General features: G+C 46.4%; 1 protein-coding gene across 1 annotated transcript in view; it reads left to right on the plus strand.

Moving 5' to 3' along the window:
• The window catches only part of CBX2 (chromobox 2), a 157723-nt gene that overhangs the window by 388 nt on the left and 130569 nt on the right, over positions 1–26766 (plus strand). The gene's annotated exons all lie outside the window — the stretch shown is intronic.

Below are 26766 nucleotides of genomic sequence, written 5' to 3' on the forward strand. Positions count from 1 at the left end.
TAATTATATTAACGGGGCAGAGGGTAAATAGAGCACGGGCTTTTAAGGAGTAGCCTTTTGCGAGGCGTCTGGGTGTGTGTGCTTTGTGAGAGGAAGGGTCGGTTGTATTTAGGGAAGAATGGGGCCTTGTTTGAGGTGTGGTCAGTGTGAGCTCACTGTGTTGGGTTCGGTGGGTGTTAAATCTTGTTGGGGTCCAAGAGGGGTGTTCGGCTTCATGCGGATGTGGAGGGAAAGCGTGTTTGTTTACTTGAACACCAGGGTTCGGTGTGACCAAGTGCGCGGTGCGGCAGGCGCGGTGAGGTAGGGGGTGGGCGGTACCTAAGTATGGGGAAGCAAGTTGGTGCCTGGGTTGCGAAGGGATGGGTGCGTTTATAATTCTGGTGGGGCATTCTGGTTGCTTGCTTGGGGGGGGGGGTGGAGGAGTGTGTGTGTGTGTGTTGTGCACCATACGTGTCCACATAACAATACAGTAGAATTGGGTATGGATGGGCTACTTCAGAAACCTATGAAGAAATATCTCGACTGAAAACCACCCTAATGGCCAAAAGAAATTCCTGGTGAAAGTTTCGTGGAGCAAATTAAGGAAGCCTGAAAAATAAGTGACTATAAGCGCTTAAAGAGGGTGTTCAACAGCGTAAGTAAGATCTTATGGTTCATAGAACATTCTATATTAGGTGCTTAAGAACAGGCCGTTCTAAATTGAAAGAAACAGTGGAGTGTCCTGGACAGCCGTTGGTAGTCGTTCTTTAATAGCTTTTGCAGTGGTTGAGAACCTCCAATGGGACTTCTGTTTTCTCTCTTGACCCACATGTGATTTGTAGAAACAAGAAGGGGGCAGAGAGGACTGTTATTTATCCAGGTGCCGCATACATGTCCGAAATTACAATTAAACAAAGTTAGTATCCAGTTCCTACCAAAACAAGCAGGTTTAGTGTGTTTTATGCAAATGCTCCATCATTGGTATGGAGTCATCAAAGCGTGGAGAAGAGACCTCTCCTTTCGTAAAAAGACCCTCACACAGCCAGCCAACTAGGAGTCTTGCTTCATCATCGGGTCGGCTCCTTATCGGGTCGGCAGTGCAATACCCGATCGGCACCCGTGGTGGGGCCTTCTTGGCGGAGATCTTTTTTCCTTTATGCCGGTGGGTGATGTGCGTGTGAGGGCCCTAGGTTAGTGTAGGTGAAAGTGGAGTGTAAGCAAGTGATTAAAGTAGGGGAGGTGGTCCACTCAAAATAATATTTAATGAACGTGGCCCCTGTCCTAATGAAAAATAAAACAAGGCGTGTATCTTCACTCTAAGGTTGTCAAGTCTATGAGGGGCGTGGCGACCGAGATGGCCGCAACCGCCTGAAGCTCCGCCAGTCGGGCTGCAATGTTGCCGTAATTGCTGGATAAATACTTCCGTTACCGCTGCGGACACCTTCCTGCTGGTCTCGGAGCATTAGGGCTGCATCGGATGCCGGGAGAGCCGATCCATTTTCCCGGGGCGGCTGAGGCAGGAGCCGGCGCGGAAGGCTGACGCGACCTCGCGGCCACCATTGCTGATGGTGCTCGTGGCTGCCGGGGCGGTGAGGGTTGCCCCGATTGTTGCCCTGGCGCTTATTACCGCTCCCTGACTGCGCCGCTTGTGGTCCTTCCTCTTCCCTCGCCCCCTGCCCTTCCTTTGGTCGTGCCCCGTCGCTGGTGACACGCACCCCAGGGCATTGCGGCCCTGTGGGCGGTCGAAAGCAGGGGCCTGCCGTACTTGGGTTGGCCGAGAAAGGGGCTGGGTTTGCGGGAAGGCCTCGGGCGTTGGCGGGATGCGGCTGCGGTGCTGGTTGGGTGCATTGGCTCTCCCTCCCCCCACCCGCCTCCCCCCTGGCCACTCCTGTGTAAGTGGCAGCTTGAGTGAAGCGAAAGCCGGCCTTGAGAGCTGCCCTGAGTTGCTGGCTCCGACTGCTGAGGCGCTGAGCCGATGATGGAGCTGCTGGCAACCCTGTGTCCCCGCCTTGGCTGAGAGGTCTCCTGCTGTATTGTGTTCTGGGCCCACCATAGATGCCGTCGCTATCGCGCCTGGCATGATTGTCATCACCGTCACTGCTGTGCAAACTTCCGTGCTGGCTGCGTGGATTGCTCCCCCCCCTCTGCTACTCGTTGCTTGCGGATTTCACACATGCTTGTCCTGAACGCTGTCCCTACGTTCTGCCTATAACAGTTTGCTTCAATATTCCCACGGCAAGAGTTATATTGGGGCTGTTGGCTGTGCTGTGACTCCGCTTCAGTCTAGGGACCTGCCGTTGCACCTACCACAGTTCTGGAGCCCTATTGACGCCCGTGCATACCTTGGGGGTTTCTCCTTCCACTATTGTTCGGGGGCATTCCCTTATTCCACTGGCTTCTTGCAGGCATTGTGCGCGCCAGGCTGTGGTGGTTGTCTTGAGAAGACACTGTGTCCTGTTGGATCAGCTGTGAACACGCCGTCTGGTTTGCGGCGACTCCTCTGTCCTCTGTGTTCCTTCATTGACGGGGACCCCCCTTTTTAGGTCGAGGGACCCTTGCTCTCACTGCAAAGCAGTGAGGGGAGTCCCGAAGAATTAATGTTTTGAAGTTAGGGGGCATAAGCCCGCCTCTCTCCTCCATTCTCCATTGGCTGGCTTCCTAAACGGAGGCCAGCCATTGGAGGAGAAGGGAGTCAATCCAATAAAGCCCCATCTCTTTCGGATTCGGGGGCGTGTTTTTTTGCGTTCTTTAGCCCTGTTACGTCACCCGTCACTCAAAATGCCAAAACACGCCCCCGAATCCAAAATTGCGGAGCTTTGAGGCAGCCATTTCTGCCCGACCACCGTCGTCGCCGGAAGAAGTCCCGGTTGCTCACCCCGCTGTATATTTAAATTAAAGAGGGAGCCTACCCCTCATCAGCCCCGCATTACCGCCGCAGCCCAGGTCACCCGAAAATCGCCGATGCCGGCCTGGGGATCCTCTGAGAGGCGCTGTGCCTGCCTCCAAACTCCAGGGCCGCGCTGCGATTGGTTACCGCAGCCGCGACCCTGAAGTACAGTGGGCCAGGCAGGAAGCGGACGGGAGGTCTCCCCGCGCTCCTGCCCGGCAAGGAGAAGAAGCCCGTCCCCAGCCCCCGACGACTGGAGAAGCCCAGCAGCCCTGCCCGTGGCAGAGAGGAGCCGCCGCCTCCCCAAACAGCCGGTGAGTGCCGTTTTTCTTGTTTCTATCGTCCTGTGTAAAACCACCCCAGCCAAACCGGTGCCCCTGTCAAGCGTCCCGTGAGTGCAGAAATATCGAAGGAGAACGTTGTATGACTGACCCCGTTTAAAAAATCAGGAGGGGCGTATGTAGGAAAGGAAGTCGTGTGGAAGCAAGTCTCTAAACAGCGTGGCATCGTTTAAGATCAGAAATACATCGGTGCAGTTTGCTTGGATTCCTGCTTGCTTGGGAATCCTCTGTGTTCTGGTCTGTGATGTCCATGTGTTGCTGCTTGTTTACTGCCGGAGTCTGATGCCTGCATATGATTCCTGTGTGCTCTCTCCGCATGTTGTGTGCATTAATGCCTGTGGATCTGTGCTAAGCTCTCAGGGCTGCCTGCACACCGTTGCTCCTGCTTTTGATGTCACTGTGTGGGGGCAGCCTAGTTAATGCTTCTTTGCTATTGCGTGCGATATCTTGGTTGTCTTGTTTCCCTACTAGTGATTGATGTGTGTTCGTGCCTGCCTGCACGGATCTACTTCTCGGCATTTTTCATGACGGGAGTCCATATCTAGGCAACAAAGTACCCTGTGCTGACGAGAGAAACGCACAGTGTGCACAGGGCGCATAGTTCTACTTTTTTGCTCACCTGCCACGGACCCAGCCCCACACACCCTTTACTGGCCCTCCGTTAACAACATTGCAACACTGGAGCTGTTCAACCAATCGAGTGATGGCAAGAATTTCAGATTACAAATCTGTCCACGCCTGCTGTTCACCTAGGCCAAATTTTAGTAAAGAAACGCCATCTTTGGTGTGGGGAATCTAAGGGGAATGTCTTGTCTTGTCATCACAAGCCTCTTTTTGACTCGCGTGCGTCTCCTGAACAAGTGGGTTGTTATTACCCGTGTTTATATTACACTACTGTGACATCATTTAGGCTTTACTTTAATCTGTTGCTTCTTAATTATTCCATGCGTTATCGTATTAGTGATACACTTTTTCCGAAATGATGAAAGTACATGTGGGAATACGTGTTCTCTGCTTTTCAAGACAGTGTCCTACGATAGTTTAGGTATCTTTAAATCCCAAAAATCCACATGTAGGATAAGTATTCCAAATGTATTGTTTATTTGCATTCCATATTGTAGTTACTTCACAACATGGAAAATTCTTTTCAACATAAGTTATTCCATATGCTCCCTTTAACCAGTGTCTGCTGCCCTTTCACCAGTGTCTGCTGCCCTTTCACCAGTGTCTGCTGCCCTTTCACCAGTGTCTGCTGCCCTTTAACCAGTATAAACACAAAGGAGCTCAGAGGGAAAAATGGGTACCTACGGGATAGCTCTCCACTCAATGAAATTCAATAACACAGATCCCTGTACCCTGGATATTAGTCAGCGACCGTCTATTAGACATGAGAAACACACCTGTTGGGTCATTACTTTGATTCCAACAGCACCTCCTTTGATTTTAGGGTCCGGTGTACGTTCTCTAATGTCATACTATCCATATCAAAACACTGTTTGTAACTATAAGTAGGAGCCTCAGGGTAGGATTAAACTCGACACATCCATTGATGTCTGTACCACTGAAACAGTACATCCAACCACACTCAAAACATAAAGTGATAAAATGTTTGGCGGAGAGGAAGGCACCTCACGGGCGAACAACCCTCGGGGGATCTTGGCAAATATTACCAATACTCAGCCCCCTTTCTCATCATTGGTTGCCATTCATTTTCCAAGAAAAGAACAGTGATAAAACAAAATAAAGGTTTATTTTGTTTTATCACTGTTCTTGGAAAAGGAATGGGGGCTGAGTATTGGTAATATTTGCACAGTGGGAAGACATGAGCAAACAGTCAACACGTAGGAAAAACAAAGTCCCAGGTGTAATAGACACAAGACCAAACAAGTCAAACTCAAATGCTCATGGACGCCCACGATGGATGCTACAGTCTGCCACAGATGCGTATTGCATCAGTGATGCTGAAGGTTCCAATATAAGACACACCCAACATAGGCACTGCCTAGCGACCTGTAGTATGAGCCGGGGACCAACTAAGTGATATGGGCTACAAACCAGACCCACACAGCAGTGGGGATCTGCCTGAGTCCCGCGCACCCGGTCCAACCCCCATGTCTCTCACACACCGCGGTCCGGGCGGGGCTACAACTTGCTCCGTGTGGTGGGGTCGGACACACGGGGACAAATGCGGGAACACTGGAGAGAACCAGGGCCCTAAGAAAGGGTGTCCCAGCCGGTTGAAAGCCAAGTGGGGGTTGGTTGGCTCTCCAAAAGAACCATGCAGAAGTGGTGCACCTTCCCACCCCAGCGGCATGTGATTTGGCCTGAACTTTCTTAAATATACACCTTACTGTACAGCGGCCTGAGGGTGTGGATGTTTAATTTATTAAATGTTTGTGCAAGTATGTATGTTTTACTTACACGTGCGAATGCACGGATCCCTTTTTATATAGTGCACGTGCATTATAATTTTAGCATTTGAATTTTACTGTTAGTCCGTGTCTCTCCGGTGTTCTAGATCGGAGTTAGGACCGGCAGATGCAAGGGACCGGAGTTGGCAAGGCTGAGTCTTACCTTCAATCCGTATGCTGGTGTTTCGATCTTAAAGGATATATCAACTTGGTGGTTGCAGATTTGATCATCATAATTTGGCAATGAGTTATTGGAACACCAAGAATCCACCCACATCTTGGGGGACATTTTTGGAAAATTTCCTTCAATCAAGTTTTATTGGATGTGTGTGTTAAGGGTGCTGGAGCAGCTTACTTGAAAAACATTACTTGAATACTTTACATGAGAATTGGAATATAGTACTTACGTAACCTCACTATATTGCAACAATACCCTGGCATCAAAATCATAAAAATGTTACTAGACCTGTAGATCTGTTGACTTAAATAATCTACTCGACCTATTTGTAATGCTCTTGACCCATAAACTGGTTTCAAATGATGTGATTGTGGGCAAATTAATTAATTGAGCCGCAATTTCTTTCATTATCAGATATGAGAGCACCTTCAAATGTGAGAGTTCAACATGTCATTCAAAAAAACTCCTTTGTTTGATTTAATAGACTAAACTTTCTTTCCATGTATAATACAAATCTAGCCACATATAGGATACGCATGACCCCTGACTTGCCTCTTAGCTCATTAACAGCATTGTCATCAGGGCGGGGGCAGAAATGTTTCTCAAATCATGTTTAAAAACTATCACACTAAAGTGGTAGCACACTGTCATTTGTAATGACTAAATGATTCTGCTGCTCCCATCCTGGACTTTCTAATGCCGCCCAACTTTGACATCATTATGTTGGACAGAACTAGCGGTCATGGGGGAGGCATAGTTTGCTTACATCGTAGTAATTTAAATAGTGCGTCTTTCATACCGACCTACTGCCCATGTGTGAATACCTGTGCTTTGATGTGACGGGGGCAACAATCACTCATGCAAACTGCACACGTTCTACTACCCCCATCGTGACAACCTTCCCTTCACAGAACAGATCATGGACATTATTTCGGCCAACGGGGATTTCCAAGGCATGCAGTTCTTCCTGGGTGACTTCAACCTCCACTGAAACGATGTGCTGGTTAATAGCCTAAATCCTTCCTACTTGACCTCAGCCTTATCCAAATATGTGACAGCCCTACACATACCAAAGGAGCCACGTTAGATCTGGTCATTGGTAAGCCCAACTCTTTCCACCTGGAGTCGATCCTCCCATGTGACTGGACAGATCACTATTGCATCACTTTTTTCGTCCACGAATTCGTAAGAGCAAGCAGATCCCAACCTAGGAACCCAAAAAGCTGACAAGATGCCTACGGAACATCAACCCGCAAGACCTGAGAGAGCTTTGTGATAACAGCTTGCCCCCTCTCCTCCTCTGAACATGTCTGAAGTCCACGACCTGGCGGCCCACTATGACCATGCAATGCTCCAAGTTCTTGACTCAGTGGCACCACTTTAACTTAAGAGTGTCTGCTAAAATCTCCAAACCCTTAAGATCTCCATCTTAAGACTTGCAGAAAGGAAGTGGCAAGCCCCTCTCTCCTTGGAACATCTTTGTCACCTGAGATCCTTGCGAAGCTTATACAACAGACGCATTAGATGCGCAAAGGCCACCTTCTTAAGAACACAACTAGATCAAGCAAAAAACCATTTGAGAAAGCTATTCAAACCAATCCAATAATCATCACAACCTCTCGGATCCGGGTCAAGGGACACTTCTGAACTGTGAAGAATTTGCGATTTTCTTCAGGGATAAGACCACCAAGATAAAGTCTGAACTTCGCCCAGCATGTGATCACCTCTCGGGAGGGGGGGTTCCGCTGTACACTCTATGCCCCTCAGTCAAATATCTCGGAACACTTACAGCCCTTCAGCCCTTAAAACGCCTCGTGGAGTTTGTTCCAAACTGTGGATGAACCCACTATTCGCAAAATGTTGTGGACCATGAAACCTTCCAATCACTACAACGATTCTCTGCCATCTAACCTTTTACCTGAAGTGAGATCTGCCTTACTAACTCATCACTAACATCCCCACCTTGCCAAAACTTTTGGAGAAATGTGTGCTAAACCAACTTTGTCATCACATTGACCATTTCCAACTCCTGGACCAATGCCAATCTGGTTTCCGCCCATGTCATAGCACAGAGTCGGTGCTCACGCACATCGTGGACGATGCGCTTAGAAAGCTGGATCACAATGAGTCGTGCATACTGATCCTTCTCGATCTTTCGTCAGCTTTTGACACTGTCAAACGTGATCACCTAATTGACCTCCTAGAACACAGGATGGGGCTATCGGGGCCGGTATTAAGCTGGTTCTCTTCGTCCCTTCAGAACAAATCCCAATGTTTCTAGGTGGACCAATCCTTGTCCCACCTTGCACCAGTCACCCTGGGTGTTCCACAAGGCTCAGCTTTGTTCCCCCACGCTCTTTAACCTGTTCATGTAGCCTCTGACTGAAATTTTAAAATCATCTAGCATTCGCTATCATATTTAAGTGGATGATACCCAACTATACCTGAAGATCACCTCCCCTGAAGACATCCAGTCCCTCAACTCAGACCTGCTGGAAACCCAAAGCTGGCTGACACGCAATCACCTGAAGCTTAATGCTCTTATAACTGAATTCTGATCTCACCCCACAACCAATTCCTCGTCATGGAACAATGGCTGAAACAGCAACTGCTTTTAACTGCAGTTCACACCTCGTGGACTCTGAATCATCGCTGGGTATCATTCTAGACAAAAGCCTGAACATGCAGAATCACATTAGTTCCCTCACCAAAGGAGCAAACTTTCAACTCTGCTTACTTAGGAAACCCTTCCTCCTGGCTCATGACTTCAAGACTGCAGTTCAAGCATTAGTGACTCAAAGCTGGACTATGGCAGTGCACCACTCTGTGACCTGCCTAGAGTGAGTATGGCTTCTCTCAGGGCTACCCTCCATTCCGCTGCTAGGCTTTTAACTGGTACTCAAAAATACCATCACATCTCTCTTGACTTGTATGAACTGAATTGGCTTCCCTATGAAGCTCAATTTCAGTTAAAAATTGCATGCATGGCTCACAAAGCCATCCACTACAAGACCTCACTATATCTAGCTCAGAAATTGGAACTCTCTTGTGGGTCTAGAGCTTCCAGAAGCATCAGCACCCTTTTGCCTAAGCCTCCAAAATTAAAGAAAAAAAAAGACCTATACCGGACATTCTCAGGGTTGGCTCAGAGGATCTGGAACTCCCTTCCCCCTGAAGTTGGGTTGAACCCCTTTACTGTCCTCTTCAAAAAAGAGGTCAAAGGGCTCCTGATGAAGACATTTCTGCCTTAGCATGGCATTTGCATCGGATTCTGGTCCATACACGTTGTCTCTGGCTCTGCCACCGGGTTCACGATTAGATCGGACAATGCTAGACTCTGCCTGTGGGTGTGTTTACTTCCCTCACGAGATTGTTGGAATATTTTAGACTTTGATTTTGTAGCATGTCCATTCTGCTTTGTATGTTTATACCCTCTGATGCATAATCTGTATTACACCCTTATGCTGCATAATTTGTAAAGCGCTCTGATACCCTTGGGGGTCATGTTTGTGCTGTATAAAACTTTCTAAAAAAATAAGTAATCTGCAGATTTTACATTGAAATGGCCACAAACTTTCCCACTGACATGCAGCTTTACTGATAAAACTATATAGTGTACGAACAATGTTTGTAAATAGCTTCTGCAAATATGTATCATTTGCACATCATCGAATAAAGTGTTCTTGTTTGTTTTGCTCCTATTTACCGCTTTGTTTGCATCACACTTCATAATTATAAAAAATGTGCTTTTGTAATTCCTGATATATTTTGAAATATTTGTAATATTAATTTACAGGCTATTTGTTTAAATGTGTGTGTAATAACTGACCTCTCGGACAGCTCTGTTAGCAAAAACCTTAAACTCTAGTAAGCTAGAGAAAAATAAATCTAATTTTCAGAGCAGCAATTAGTTAAAAGGCAAACTGACATATGACCTCTTTCCTTGAAAAGACCGTAAATGTGGCAAGATAAACAAGTTTAAATGTCATCTTTAATGCTCATTCACTTTCTGAATGAACAGGACATGTGTTCATTTCCAGCCTATGACTGGCCAGATGGGACTAGTAGGTGCTAAAAATAGCTAGAAAAAAATTAAACAAACCTTTTTAAAGAAAGTCTAAGGGAATATTTAAAGACCAAGCATGGGTATACTCCCCTACGTGTTAATACAACTAAAAAAACCTGATCTGCAGGCGTGAAGATCCTCCGCAAGTCACAGGATAATTTTAGATCCCGTGTTGGACCTCACCTGGCGACAGCTCAGGAATGGAGGCCCGGCACGCCTGCGGATCAGGTATTTAGGTTGTTTTGATTCCAACCTTTTGTTAGTTTCTATTCACATATTTATATTTTTTCACTACGCAGTAGCAAACATTTATAGTGGTCCCGAGGAAGGCCTTGGATTAAATCAAATCCAGGTAGGCGGAAACATGTAGACCAGAACCAGTTACATCTAAGCAGTTCATTTGTTCCAACTGCTTTTGCACTGTTTTTAATTTGGATTAGTAGAAGATGCCCATTAAAACTTGTTTCTTCTACTACCAATTTTATCTGCACATTCATGCACTGCGTCAATCACTCATATTCACAGAATATTTATTCATCTGTAGTTTCCCACTTACCTTCTCTGTTTGAACACATTCGTGTTCTCCCCTTTCTTAGTGAGAAAGGTGTAGCCCCTGGTTACACTATTGAGTAACCAGGAAGGACAACCCAGATGATGAAGCATGTCACTTCGGTGAGTGATGGGTTCTGTCCTTTTTAAAGGATTTTCCTTTCCAAAGATGTGTATTTTTGCCTCTCATTAGGCAGTATCTTCTGCATAAGGCACTCTAGGTTCTCTGCATCTTCATAGGTTTTTACACAATCTACACTGTCTAGAACCATGGATAGTTTGTTTTGTGCTAAAAATAGCTAGACCTGATACAATTTTGCTCGTAATTGCAAGTGAGTGAGTAGATTTTTCGAGGTCTGGTACCTCTTGGTGTCCGGCGGCATCTTTTGAAGGTACCTCAGAATTCCAGTGCTGTGTATTACTTCAAGGAATCTTTGAGCCTTGAATTCTGGCCCGTTGTGACTTTTCTGCAATGATGAGTAGCTGTGATGCTTCGCGCTTGGAACGTAAGGCACGTGTGACGTTTCTGGAACTGTGTGGATGTGCATGCCTGGATACTTGGGCATGTGTGCATTCGAGCCTTTGTGAGCAAGCGTTTGTTTATTTTAGCAGTGGAACTCCACGCTGCTCGTGTTTCTTACGTAACACGCACAACTAAACGTGCAGCCATCTTGGTTGTGTGGAGTTCCCACCGCTTATCTGGTGCAATTTACCAGCAGTTCACATGCTGATGGTTTTATTAGTTATCTGTCGGGGCAAATCAGTCTTACCTGTGGATGTGGCTTTTTTTAAAGCCCAGTAAAGCGCTGCAAATAAAAGCTGGGTGAATTATTATTAGGTAATTAATTTTTTTACTCTATGCACATAATGTGTTATTACCCATACTTTGTGTAGGATAAGTGAACTTGTTCCTTTGGGTGAAGTTTGGACGCATATCCTTGTCTTAATTTTTATTTTTTACGTACTTTAGCAAAATATATACTTGTTTTTTAATTTGTGGTTGTGGTATTTCACTACAACCCCCTCAATTGTTTTGGCCTGCAGGTGGAAGTCTATGCATGAAATGGGAGGAGTGGAAGGCCCATTAAACTTTCTGGGTAGTATTGATGAGAATGTAAAAATGCCTGCAGCATGGAAAGAGAAAATCTTTTTTATATTCTCTGGGGCTAGGAGGTTTTGAAAGTGTATGAAGATGTGTCTGGCACCAGGTGGTGGTGATGTAAATGTTTTTGATATACTTGAGGATTTTGACTTCCACTTTGCCCCCTATTTATGCATTGACATTGTGAAATATACATTTTAGGTCGAGCCTATGCCATCCCGTTGGGATGGTGGGCGAGATTTATAGTAAGGCTTCCGAAAAGTCTACCCAAACTGCGGATTAGGTACAGTTCATGTGAGGCAGGCGCGTGCACATCGCCAGCCACATCCCACACATGCCTCCGCATCAGACTTCAAAGGAAGCCGCCCCCCCCCCCCGCCACGCAATGCCGCTTCCCCGCCCCCACCACGCAATGCTGAGTGCTTGTTCTCTTTCGGGCTCCTTCACTCCCTCTTTCTTTCTTTCTCATTTCCTGTGCCTACCGTCTACTGATATGAACATCAAGCGAGTCAGCTGCTAAACCCCTCCTGTCAGCAGTTTTTAATCCTATTAGGAAGGCATTAGAGCATGTTTCTGTTCACACTGGATACCGCTCCCCCAGCTGCACGGGCACCCCCACCCCCTCAATCCATTCTCTTTGTACATGACGGCATCGCATTTAAAACCCGGGCATTTAAATGAACGAGCTTCATGTTTTAAGTGTCTTCGGGAGTGTCTCGTCACAAAGCCAGTAATATCTTTCTGCGTAGATGGGAAAACACTGCGAAACAGACTGTTCTCGTTTCCATAGCTTTGCCTGAGAGAGCTTGCTCTGCGGCAACCCGAAAGCCTGAGGCAATCTTTTAAAGAACCTCGCATTTTACGAATCAACTGAGAAGCACATTCTTATTTTGGGCTAATCCTCTTAAAGATTGCACTAAGTAATGAAAGGGTTGGGAGAGAGAGGATTTGTTTTTTAACTCTGACCGCGTGTACACTGCTTGAGTAAATGCCACCTCCCCCCACCCTATTGCTTGCAGAGCAATAAAATCAGGATTCAACGGGCCTCTCCGGGGTCTGGGCCCCGGCGCCTCAGTCAACTCGGAAATATATACTGAATCCAGGATCTTTCAGTTTGCCAGATTTTTTTTCACCTTCAGAATCCAAACCTTACAGTAATGTATGATTTCCTTGCAAAGGTCGCTAAAAAAAGCTGGTATTCTTCAATCACGGGCACTCCGAAAAATATATTCAAAAGGCATTGGTTCAGCAAAGACAGGGCAATTTAGAGTAGGTCTACCCTTCAACATAGTTAAGTGGAAGCACTGTTAGCCTTTAAACGCATGGCTACAGGTCGGGTTCTGTTGAAGGAGTTATATGAAAAAGGCTTGTGAATTGTACGAGCTTGGGTTATAACGTGTCTTCTTGTGTTGAATCACATCGCACACCATTTGGGAGCCTGTGCGCCTCAGCATCAGCCTTCAAAGGGATCCGCCCCCCCCACTCAGACTTCAAAGGAATGCGCGCCCCCGCCACAGCAATGCCGAGAGCTTGTTCTATTAACAAACACTACAAAACCTTCAGCTGTCCACCCCACCAGAACCCCCAGCAAACTACAACTCCATGCCCCTACGCTTTACCGCTGCCATGCCTCTTATCAAACTGTAATGCCAAGCCTCACACTTCTACCCTCGTCAGGCCCCCTATCAAACTACATCTCTGTGCTCCTCTGCTCTAGCCTCGCTATGACCCCATCAAACTACACCTCCGTACCCTGTAGTTTACTCCGCTATGCCCCCCTCAAACTATACCTCCGTACCCTGTAGTTTACTCCGCTATGGCCCCCTCAACCTACACCTCCCTACCCTGTAGTTTGATGGGGGGCTATGCCCCCCATCAAACTACAGCTCCGTGCCGTGTGCTCTATCCGCCGTTAACTCTTCCATCAAACTGCAATGCTAAGCCTCACAGTTCTACTCTTGTGTTTTACGTTATGGATTGGATTCTGTGCTTTGTTGTGGCCCTTGTTATTGGAATCGGAAGATGGAATAACAGCCGTGCCGACATTTCAGGAAAAGTCCCGTCTGACAATCCTCCTTCCGTTTGGGCAACACAGACAGTGCGATTGTTTATACAAGTACCCGTTTTCATGGCCTTTCTATTTGAGTGACCGTGAAATGGGCCGAGCACCGTGACATTAGGACATGCCCGCAAAATACCATGGAATTAACCTGTTCTACTTGAGGCCTGGCCCCGCGTCGCCTTTGCGGGCTGTCCAGGGAGTTACTGGCGCTTCCTGTGTTCACTTTCTGGGGGCGTCATTCAGCACGCGTCGTTGGCTATTACAGTCTGTTACTTCCATTCAATTTTTACTTAAAGATCTTTGTCTCTTTTCCAGTGTATGTTGAGTAAATTTTATGTACACGTGCCTTGTTGTGAAAGATGAGTAGCTGGTGGAGATTTCGAAGTGTTTAATCTATAGATAGATGCAAACGTAGAATGTCGGTTTAGATGTAGAAACCCAGTGCTAACAGTTTCCGTCATTCCTTGCGGTATACTTTAAAGTATGCGTCACACAGACATCGTTCAGAGAAAATGATGCAATATTAGGTTATACCGAGCCCCGTGCGAACAATTTCTGGCTTTTTGTGTACATTAGGGCGGGCAGCGTTCGGAAAAAATGATGGCTTCACATGTTTTACTCAACAGCCCTGAGACGGTGTGGCTTTACGGCCAGGTCTGCCGACTTTTGTGTAAATGCGGAATCTGATTCGAGTACCGGCGCCAGCTTCACATCCTTTTATTCTGTGCACATTACTTAATTTCACCATGCCAAAAAACCCAAAAATATATTCTGACCCTGTGCAGTGTAACTGGTCAACCACAAGGAGATGATGGACAGAGCGCTGTCCTTCCTGGAGGGGCAGTTACTTTTCCGCCTTGCCTTCTGCTTTTATGGGGAGTTCTCGTGATTAAAGCGGGCTCAGCCACACTGCACACCGCCCACCCATCATCCTGACACGGCACACATGGCAGGCTGCACCCGGCCTCGCCGCTTCTATCGACGCCATCCACTTTTAATGGCCAGGCTGGGGCGGCGGAGCCCATTAAAACCCCTCTTCCTCGATGCTGCATTAATAGACTCATTCACAACTTTCCAGCCCTGGGTCTGTGTGTGAACCGCGCTGCCAATATGCCTGCAAACAGCTGGAGCTAGTAAGCTTGTACGAGGAGGAACATGACATTCTCCTGAGATGGGTTTAAGAAAGTGATTTTTGCCTCCGTTAACACCCATTCATATAGCTGGTTGAGTGAACTTTCACTGCATATATCTCTATCTTTCTCTCTCTGCCTGTGTTTCTGGTGTGTATGCTTATAGGAAGTGGTAAGGAGTGGCATGATCGTACACTTTTGCCTTTCACCCTTCTCCGCCTTTCATCCTTCTCATGACGGTCAATAGGTTAATGCACATACGGGAGAGAGTTAAGCATGCACTCTGAAGCTCAAGGGCTGTAACATTGTGGGCTGCCTGAAACTGAATTCCTTCAGCAGCTGGTTATGTATATCAGTTGGTTAATGCGCATACTACAGAGCTCAACTTGCAACCTTAAAGGAAGGGACTGTCTCAGCCTTTCATCCTTCCTTATCCTTCCTTAGTGCCACTAAGCTGGACAAATCCCTGTGCCTAATAATCATCGAGGCAGTACAGCTTCTCCTCTGCACTAGTAACTTAAGAAATGTTATCGCTCTCACTCTCTATCTATCGCTCTCACTCTATCGCCTTCACTCTATCTATCTATCGCCCTCACTCTATCGCACCGCCACCGCATCACTCGTGGGGCGCCACCGCATCACTCGTGGGGCGGGGGGGGCGCCGCCGCCACAACATCACTCGGGGGCGCTGCCGCCACAGCATCACTCGGGAGAGGTGGCTTAAATGCACCCCACAAGAAGGAAAGATTTATTTTTCTATAATGAAATACATGTAGAAATAGCAGTAGCTTTTGGGCAACAATAATTTATTATTTTTTGTAAATTATTTTTCATTTTCAAAAGGAATAAGATTTCATTTATAAACATGTAAACTTCACAAATAACAAAGTTAATGAAATTCATTCACATCACAAAATTAACAAATATAAAGTCAAAAACAAATCAATCAATATTACTACTGTACCCCAGCACACTTGTGCATAACCACACATACTCACTCCATGCCATACCACTCATTCACCTAGCATACACAATGTGAAGTAAAAGTACAATTTATCAAAAACCCTGGGGGTCCTGCAGTGAAAGAAAGTCAACAGATTTCTTAACCTGAAGATCATTTCATAAATGCATTCCTTAAATTACAACAATGTGTCAAAATCTCTGTATATTTTGGTTGTCTCGTTTGTTCATCACAGTTGTCTGAGTATGTCTTCACTGAGCAGATTCACAGAAGGAAATGGTCGACGTACGTTTCGGTGAGACATAATTCTTTTTGCCACCTTCATCAGGACCAATATATAAAATTGTACTGAAATGCTAAAATATAGGAGATGGGGTATCTGTAAACACAAGGAAATTTATTTAATTTGTCATTATATACATATATATGTATATGTTTGTTTAATAAAGGGGGGCTGATGCATGCTTTAGTCATGTCACTAAATAAATTTGCGAAAGATAATTAACAAATTAATTTCTCTAAAAACATGGGTACGGTTCTGTGCAACAAGTGTCTCCAAACGATTAATTGCTGTAAGCTACGGAGATAAAAGTTTTCTCTCGTAGCTCTAATTAGTTGAATATCACCAACCACCAATATGAACAAAGATATAATATTAGCGTAATGAGAGGATACCATATCAACCAAGGAATACGAAGATAGAAAGCTGAAACAGCTTCTCTTAGAATAGCTTCCAAATTTCCCAAGGCAAACAGGCATGAGAATCAGAAAACTGAAACCAAATCGAGTGTAATCTATTACCAATATGTGAGGACAGTAAAAGATAGTTGGGTACGAAAAACCAAAAATGCAGGCACCTGAAAAGGCGAATGTTCAAACCTAGCTGTGGCTCTTATCATCCCAGGCCACTTAATGAGAGTTGCATAGTCCTCTTCTCAAAAGTTCGGAAAAAAATGAAAAAGTGCTGAGCGGGCCAAAGGGTTCTACAAGAAACGCCAAATACATAGTGTGCTCGTTGTATCTTTGACACTATGTTCCTCAAAATGAGATGGTTAATCAGAAGCGATTATCATGGTTCTTACCATCAATATGCACATTTATGTCTGTAAATCATGGGGCGTATTTCATTTTTTTTTTTTTTGTAAACGTTTTTTATTGCAGAATCAAATGCACACCTCACATTAGACGGTATGGGACCTGTTTTTGCAGAACCATCGCACTCTTGTCTCCACACACTTGCATTTTACACGGCCATTCAGCCCACATCCCGGAGGCTGGGCGGCATCGTTAGTGTTCGTGGTGCATCGTTACATTGTCCAATAAGTATGGTCTCTACATGGGGTATATCAATGTCTGCTTATTTAGTTTCTTCCCCAACTCCCCTCTACCACTAGGTCTTAGTGGGTTAGTGTCGACTATGTAAAACCAATAAACTTCCCCCCCGCTTTATCATAGTGTAAATCCCTGTCCGTCACTCCATTTAACGTGTCACCTATCTCCCTCCAATAGTCCTGCAGGTGAGGGCAGTCTCTCAGCATATGCACTAGATCCGCTCCTATCGCTTTGCATCTGGGGCACGCCGCGTCTTCAACTCCGAAATATTTCGCGATCTTACTCGGGGTGAGGTAAGCCCTGTGGAGAACGTAAAGGTGAATCGGTTGAAAACGCGCATTCCTTGTGCCCTTTCTAGCCCTCCGCACCAGTTGGGACCACGTGGTGTCAGGGATTTCCGTCTGGAGGTCGGTTTCCCACTTGGCCTTCAGTGCCGCCAGAGGCTGTAGGGTCGCATTCAGCAACCTCGAATAGAGGCACGTCACCGCTTTAAAGGTGCCCGCCGACATCATGGTATACTGGCACACCTGCATAGTCGGTGGTTCGTTCAACCCCTATCCCCAGTGCGCCTGAACAGCTCTCACCACTGCCGCATGCAGCAAATAGTCCCCCCTCGGGAGGTCGTAGCGCTCCTGGAGAGTCTGATACGGGGTTAACACACCGTCCTCGTACAGATCCCCCCCCCATCTGCAGCCCCGCTTCTTCCCATATCTGTAGCCTCGACCAGTTTCCGCCGTGCATGGGGCGTATTTCATTATAGAAAAGTAAACCTTGTGGGGTGCATTTAAGCCATTGGCTATTCTCAAAAGAAATATAGGTCAGCTATAGGTCTTCCTACAGTATATATGAAGGAAAAGACAACATTATTGCTTATGCGCCCGTGCCCTATCCCGCACTGAAGAAAGATTTTCAGTGATAGGGAAATAAACTCTTGCTTGTACCTGGGGCTTGGAGCACTTTAGGTCTTTTATTTGAGGTAAGCATTGCAAAGTCTGTTCTGACCACAAGCCTTTGGTTAAAGTACTTACCACTGAAGGTTTATTTAAAGCTTTTGCCAGGATAGCAAGAATGTCCATGAGACTTCATGTCTTTATATATACTATTAACTATGTACCTGGGAAAAAAAATGTGTTGGCAGATTTTTTATTTCGTATGCCAACTGAGGTACAAGAATGTCAAGAAAATTAGTGGGAAGATTTCTAGATTGCATTAATCCATAAACGGCATAACACCAATGGATGAAGAAAAATGGAAGACACTGTATTCTTTTGATTCTAATTTGCAGCCCCTTATTGTCTAGGTAGAACAGAGTTGCACCGTGAAGCACCAAATAGGGAAGGATTTGAAAGCTTTTTGGGAAGTGAATGAACTGTTATACAAGGTATTCATCCTTCTCTTTTGCTTGCTAAAATTGTGAAGTTGTCATGAAAGCATTGTTAAAACAAAACCAAGTCAAAAGTTGGTATTGATGGCCTTGCCTGGAAATGTGTACTGAAAGAATGGTGAGGGATTGTGTGTGGTGTGCAAATTCAGATCATTCTCCCAAAACCTTGAGACCTAACGTGTGAACCTCTAATTCCAGTGACCTGTGGCACACGGTGGCTATTGACATTATGGACCCCCGCGAAGTATTTCATCGCACTTATTGATACGTTTTCCAGGTGGCCAGTAATCAAAATCTTAGAAAAAATAGATTCTGGGGAAGTGCTTGTGTTTGTTGACCAGGTTTTCGTGGATAAGGGATTGCCTGTACAGATTATCAGTGATAATGGGGTGCAGTGCATGTCTAAATTAGCTAAAGATTATTTCAGTAAGATTGGTGTTAAGCAATAGGACTACTTCCTTGTATAATCCCAATAGGAATTGCATGATTGAGCTGTTTAATAGAGTTCTCAATAATGCCATTCAACTAGCTTTCCAGAATGGTGGTGAATGGGAGATGCCCGTTTTAACACTTTGGATGTATAGAATTACCAATCATAAGGCTTTGGAAACTTCATCTTTTGAATTTATGAGAGGTAGAGGAGCCAGGACTAGATGTAATCTTGAGTAGTTGATTCAGGATGAAGATTCTGCCTTATCAGTGGAGAAGATAAGAGAGTATTTTGGCTACGCACCTTAAGTACAAACAGATGTTCAATCTCAAAAAGGGAATGGTAATGTTATTAGAGTTGGTATGTGGGTCAAAGTTAAGACATTTTTGAAGGTTACTAAAGGTGAAAGCCAATTTTCTGATCCCTTGGAAGTTATCAAGGTTTTAAGGAATGCTGTGTTAAGCGATGGTTAAGTATGGAACCACTGGTGCATTGCTGTTTTAAAAAAATATAATATTTTTCCAGGAATAATGCTGGTTGCAGTGGTATATCTAAATTTGATTTGATTAATATTTGGTTCAGGAGAATGGTAATGATCGTGACTTACTTTGCAGTAATGGTCTTAGAGGAGGATGTGCAGTTGGAGGAAGAAGTAGTTCATGTGGGAGAAGCAAGGCAAATGGAGGCATGGTTGGATCTGATTTGTTAAGTTGAGGAGGTTGTGGCATCTAAGAAGGTTGAGGAGAAGAATGGTGACAGAAATACAGTAGATCCACATTTTTGCGGGCAACTGGAGAATTCAAGTTCAACCCAAGTGGATGTCATATTTTTTATTTTCTTCGAAAGATTTCATTGAGTGAATTTAGTTTTGTAGTTTTATCAGTCCATTATCAAGGGTAAGATGTGGTGTTTCGTTTATTAAATGTTTGTGCATGTGTGTGTGTTTTACTTACACGCTTGTGCAGGGATCCCTTGTATATATTTCACGTGCATTATAATGTTATTGTTTGTATTTTACTGTTAGTCTGTGATTCTGTCGTGTTCTAGACCAGTGGCCCTCCCCACACAAATTAGTTTCACTACTTAAAGCCGTCCCCACCGATGACCGCATATTGCAGGCAGGAGTACGGATGAGGTAGGTGCGAGTGAGCCAGCACCCGAGCAAAATTATGAGCAAGACCGCTGGTCTGGGGCATCAGGAGCTATGTAGTAAGTGTACTACACAGCACTATACTGTCATTTCCAGGGGCGTATCTGATGTTTGTTTTACATTATGTCATCTGTTTAGCCCCGTAAGGTGCGGGCGTCCTACTTCCCTAGCCTATGGAGAAACTCTACCGATATTTAGAGGTAAGAGGATGTTGTGATTTTAACTACTGTAGACAACACTTGTGGGAGACTAGTCACGGCACTTGGAGGCTCCAACTCTTGTAGGAACCTCTCCGACTGTGCAACAGCCACTGGTCTAATATGCCAATCATATTCTAAGCGCTCTAGAGGGGCTCACTCACTTTTTAATATTGGGCATTTTTATCAACTGGACGGCATAGAATGGGGGTGACTCCTGGGGTACCGGAGAGGCAGCACATGCTAGTGCCACTCCTCTGGCATGAATTGTGCTCAGCCCATTTGTGACTCGTAGTCAAAACTCCGCACATGTGCCGTCCTCTCTTGTAGTAACTTCTTGCATTCATGTCTCCTCCATGTCACCATGACGTGCGTAGCCCAATGATAGGCTGTGGGGTCTCATTGATATGCCCCACGTGTAACTAACACACACTTTCTCTTTTCTATCATCTCTCTCCTAGGTGATGCACAGGAGCGGTCATAACTAAATAGTTTTTTGCAGCTAGACTGCAGGGTACACTGTTCCCTGGCCCGCCCTGACACCTCCTCAGGGTATTAACCCCGACACTATTCATGTGCACAACACTTCACCCTGCTTTTTCGGTCCTGAAGAAGCGCCATGGATCTTTGAGACCAGCAGACGCGAAACATGTTAACCTCTTATGTTATAGTTACCTGGGGCTCATTAAGCCGACTGAGGTAACCTCTAACCTTTGGGTTTTTACTCTGTCAAGGGTGCCACTTCTTTAAAAATCATAATTCTCACGTTGCACGCACCACACCACCCTCCAAGAGGACCCACTCCACACACCCTCGTGCACCGTAGGACGTGTTCTCAGAAAAACTCTGCTAAAGCGACCCTTCGGGGGACCAGTGGGGCATTGCAGCGACAGCCCGACGAGGAGCAAAACGCCGATGAAGCATGACATCCTTCGGGGTGTGTGAGGGCATCAAGAGACAAGACTTGCTCTTCCCTCACACTATTGGGTCTTAAACACTAGGATTCCTTAAATCTTCCTCTCTGCTACTTCCTCCCCTTTTTGTATCGAGTGGGCGAGAATTTGCACCCCTCAACTGGAACAGTGCCTCCCTTTTTTAAGTAAACTGTTCACGTTAGGAGCACGCACTGGACCTATAACTGCTTCTGGTCCCCCCTCTTCTAGCATTTATACAAATAAACTATTCACAGGTGTACCGTTTAAAAACATCTTTGTGGGTCTCAGTTATGAGATGCCATGGGTATAACTGTGATCAGGAAAAGTCTTTTTTTTTCTTTGTCAACACTTATAGGGTGCTGAAATACTCCTTTTCCACTTATATCCTGCAATTGTAGTGTACATTTATAACTAAGTACATGCAGCATCATTGGGTACTCTGTTGACATTTGAGTAAGTTAACAATTTGTATATACTAACTATTGGTCTGGTTTGCCCCTTCAATCCCCCCACCCCCATTCTTACCTCCTAGCATTAGCACTATAATAGTAATGATTGGACTTTATCTCCAGCCTGAAGTACAAGATCTGAGCAAACATGTTTCTCAGATTGTAAGGGACCAGTACTTGGAGAATATCTTTGTATGTATTTTAGCTCTCAGAAAACTACACTTACCATGAACAATTGCACCCGCTACTAGTCCTGTTGCAGGAAAATGAAATGTAGGATGCGCAGGTTAAAAACTGTCCCCTTGCTTTCATTGTGCAGATTGGATGTGGGCATACACAGGTTTAGGGTTCCATAGATAGTAAGGAACCGGCAGGGAGAAAATGTCTGTAATGCGGGCACTAAAACTACATTTTGTGCGGGAAAACCTACATCTCCCATGAGCACAGGACCAAACTTCTAGTTTCAGAGTAAGCAGCACTCTAGGCATTACACGTGGAAATGTATCCGCTGATCTGAACGTAATTGTCATGGTGTATGTCAGGTGGGGTTACAAAGCTGCTTTCAGTCCGAGGGAGACACAAACTTGTGCAGCCAATGGGTGGTGTATTAAGGTAATCCAAAAAGAACGATCCATCGCCGGGAGGAAGAGCAACGAACAGTAGGCTAGTAAAGAGGAACGCACCTTAGGAGACAATGATGGGCTAACAGCTGTTTGATTTATTCTTTTGTTGGAGACTTGGGGTCAGATGTATCAAAAGATTTTTCCCACTCTGTGTCTCTGGGAAAATGTGTTAGTACATATGGCCCTTAGCATTCTACTGTTGACTCCTATTATCATTCCTTATTTCGACTTGGAGTGTGACTTCAGGGCTTCCTGGGACTTTCATCCATGGCTTTTTTTTACCCTTAGGTTGGGTAAGACTATTGTTAAAACCTTCCACTGAGTGACATTGGGTGGATATTTTTTATTTATTTTTTTTAATTTGTTTTTATTGTTGCAACAGGTTATGACATGCGGCAATTTCAGGCAATAATAGGTGCGGCGTCAACATTCAGCCACATCCCATCAGAATCGCAACATTTTCTTTAATTACATAAGTCAACATTCAGGTTTATAGATTGGAGTGTCAGAGGCATGCAGAAGAAGCATCATTTTTCGCAGTTGTGTTAGCACAGCGGACAGAATTATACAACCCACAGGTATTCCACCCATCGGCCCTGCCAGGAGGGCACGGGAAGTCTTAAGGTAGCCTGTACCCACGCCCCCTCACTACTCTCGCCTTCCCACCCTCATTCCATATCGTCTTCCTCCTCTGAACTATCTATATCTTCTTCCTCCGGTAGCGGGTCACAAGGCTCCCCCCCTGTACACGTTCCATGGCAACCATATTTTATTCCATTTACGTGGATTAGCCCTCTGCTGGTACACCGCCCGCTCCATCATCATGAGCATGTCCATATTTCTGCACCATTGTGCCAATGTTGGCGCCGCAGACGCCCCCCATTTTTGCGCTATATCCCGCTTTGCTAGCACCATACCAATAATTACCCACTGGCGCCCATATAGTGTCAGGTTGGTCGTGTCCCATACATTTAACAGGCACATTCTGAGGTCAAGAGTAATCGGGAGCTGTAGAGTCTGTGCGACCGTGCGCGTCACTCGCCTCCAGTAGTCTACTATGATTGGACAGGTCCACAGGGTATGAAACAGTGTTCGCTCTTCCCCACAGCCTCTTAAACAATACGGGTGATCTGTCCTCTGGAGCTTGTGTAGGGTAGTGCGTGTGTAGTATACTCTGTGCAGTATCTTGAATTGTACCAATCGGAATTTTGCCGAAATTCCCGCTTCTCTAGGCGACGCCAGTGCGGCATTCCAGCTTGCCTCATCTAGGTCACCAATATCATCTTCCCATTTTTCTTTCAATTTTTGCAATGGGTCAGGCAGGTTGTTGACTAATTTGCGATATGTAAGGGAGGTAGCGCTAGCTTCCATGTAGTCGGTGAGTAATCGGTCCTCTAAAGGAGCCGATTCCGGGACCTTAGTGCCCGGTGTCAGTACAGCCAGCAATGCATGTCTAATCTGTAGGTAGCGGTATGTTTCGGTAGTACTCAACTCATATTGCTCCCTCAGTGTATCAAATGGAACCACCCTCTCCCTGGTCCACATATCACCCACCGTGGAGATCCCGATATCATCCCACCGGTCGAAACCTTTATAGCGTCGTAGGTGTCCCAGTGACTTGGAATCCCACAAGGCTGTAAGTTGCGTGATCACCCCCCCCCATTTCAAACGAGATTGGGCTTTATGCCATAATGTTAGTGTGCTTAGTCAGGCCGATCAGTTTCATCATCAGGCCTTTGTGATAAAGCGGGGCTAAAAGTGTGTTAGTGCCAAGCTGCCTTCTGTCTGCCAAATACGCCGGGTCCTCCTGCGGTGCGTGCACCCATTGGTTGATCACCTTGAGGTGCGCCGCCCAATAGTACAGTTCCAGGTTGGGGAGCGCAATCCCCCCACTGTACCAGTCTCTAACCATTTTCACCTGCGCGACCCTCGCCGGTCGATCTCCCCACAACAGGCCCGACAGCTGCCCTGCTATTTGTCTAAAGAAGGAAGGCGGGACCAATGCCGGCGTATTTTCCAAAACATAAAGGAACCGGGGCAGCGCCATCTTGAAAAGCGCCGCTCTGCCCAACAACGTTAGCGGGAGTGTCTTCCAGTGGCGCACATCCGCTTTCAGTCTGTCGAGTAGCGGTCTGAGATTCATATCCTGAAAGGTCACGTGGTCTCGTGTGATCTGAATCCCTAAGTATCTAAAGGAGACGGCCTCCACCAGCAAAGGGCAGTCCATCCCCAGGCGTGGCGGGGTTCCATGCAGCATGTAGAGCACTGATTTCCTCCAATTGAACCTGTAGCCGGAGGCAGTCCCCTGTCTCTCACACAGTGTCAATAATACCGGAATCCCCTCCGCTGGGTCTGTTAGGTATATTAACATGTCATCAGCATATAATGACACTCTGTCCTCCCAGCCATCTCCCCATTGTATGCCCCGCAGTAGCTGAGTGGTCCTAATGATAGTTGCCAAGGGCTCCAGTACCAGGGCGAATAGAAGCGGTGAGAACGGGCAACCCTGTCTCGTGCCCCTTGCTAACGAAATGATTCTTGAGGTGTGGCCATTTGCCGTGACTCGCGCCACAGGATTCTTATACAGTAGCCTAATCCATGCTATGAATTTTGGGCCGAAGCCCATGTGTTGTAGGACTGCAAAGAGGTACCGCCGCTCTACCAAGTCAAACGCCATCCTGGCGCCCAATGAGAGGATTGCAGCGTCGCCTGTCAACAGTGGAGCCCTCGCCATAACACCATGCAGGCGCCTGAGGTTCATTGCTGTACTCCGGTGCGGCATAAATCCCGATTGATCTGGATGAAAGAGGTGTCCAAGGTGGGGCAGCAGCCTGTTGGCCAATAATTTCGCCAAGATTTTGCTTTCGGCATTGAGGAGGGATATCGGCCGGTAGGAGCTGCATTCCTCAGGGGGCTTGCCAGGTTTCGGGATTGCCACGATAGTGGCCATGTACTGATCAGGCGGAAGACGTCCCTGTTCTAAACTGTCTACGTACATGTTGAGTAGTGGTGTAGTAAGCGTCTCCGACATGGTTTTGTACCACTCAATCGGAATCCCATTGGGGCCCAAAGCTTTTCCTGAATGCAGCGCTGCGATAGCTGATTGCAGCTCCTCAGCCGTCAGGTCCGATTCTAGGTCTTCTACATTATCCTGCGACAGGGTGCGGGTGGGCACTCCCACGAGCGCTGTCTCCGCCATTGCCTGTGTAACCTCTATTTCAGGGGTATATACCTCCTGGAAGTGGTCAGCCAGGAGCTCGATTATCACGGCTGGGCGGGTGTGCATCGCCCCCGTAGAGTCTTTCAATTGCAAAATAGTCCTCTGTCCCTCTCGTTTCTTCTCTAGCCAGGCTAGGAGCTTGCTCGCCTTATCCCCTACATCGTATACCCTATTCGCTGTGTCTGCTATATTTTCAACCACTCTTCGGCGCAGAAGATCAGTATGACGCTGCTGACACAGCTGAAGAGTGTGCAGCGTGTCCCCGGTCGGTCATATGATCCTCATTTGCCTTGGCGAGTCTGTCCTCTAAATCTAGCAGTTCCTGTTTCTGGGTACGCCTATATCTTGTTATAGTGGAAATGGCGTGACCTCGGAGAACCGTTTTGTATGCCTCCCACAGGAGCGTTGGGGACGAGACCGAGCCTGTGTTCTCTGCGAGGTAATACCTCGTCGCTGTTTTAAGCGCTTTGGTCACCTGTGGGATCTAAGGTAACCCGGGAATATCGGGTATATACGTTGTTGGGACCGTTCCGGGCTGGAGAGAATCAGTGTCAATGGGGAGTGGTCTGAGACCCCCCCTCGGTTTGATCTGTATGTCGTCGACAGCGAACAGCCCATGGCCCGGTGTCAGGAAATAGTCGATCCGCGACAGACTGCCATGGACCGCTGAGTGGTAAGTGTACTGTTGGGCAGTTGGGTGTAGGCGTCTCCAAAGGTCTATCAGGCCTTGCGCCTCCAGGAAGGGGGTGGATATTTTTAGTGTGTGATACACAAGTGCAGTGACACGATCACACCACATGTGGTTTTATTTTGGACAATCCCAATCTGTCTATCTGTACATATGTTTTATGTATCCGTAGCTTTAAAATGCCTCCCTCATTTCAGGGTGTAGGCACGCGCTCCATCAAACCAGGGAATTGGAGAGCGTGGGGTTGTCCAGTGATGAAACATGACACCAGGCAGGTGTGCGTGGACATCCTGTCAACTTCTTTTGTATGTCAAAGAATGATTAGACAAACAGGAAGAAACTAATAGTCTGTGAAACAACCTGGTTCTACTGTTTCAGGGTGGTGTTCATAGTTGACTCTGGCCTTTTTTTGTGGAAAGAATAGTGTTAAAGGCTGGCCCACCTTTAAAGCCCTAAACCTGTTAGTTTCCCCACTTTGGATAATTTTCTTTGGTTTTGTGCTTTGGCACAATACAGGGACACAGAACTGTAAAAGATGGGAGGCGTAATCCTTTAAACCTTTGTGAGGCATGTGTTGCTGGAGGCTGACACCCAGGTGTAAGTAAGCCCTTTGCTGCATCTGTGACCTGGGATGTTGGTCCATCAACCCTGATGCCACCCTCTGTACATAGAACCGAATGAGAAGTAGGCCC

This window comes from Lissotriton helveticus, chromosome 7 (assembly GCF_964261635.1).
Source record: "Lissotriton helveticus chromosome 7, aLisHel1.1, whole genome shotgun sequence".
Lineage (NCBI taxonomy): Eukaryota > Metazoa > Chordata > Amphibia > Caudata > Salamandridae > Lissotriton > Lissotriton helveticus.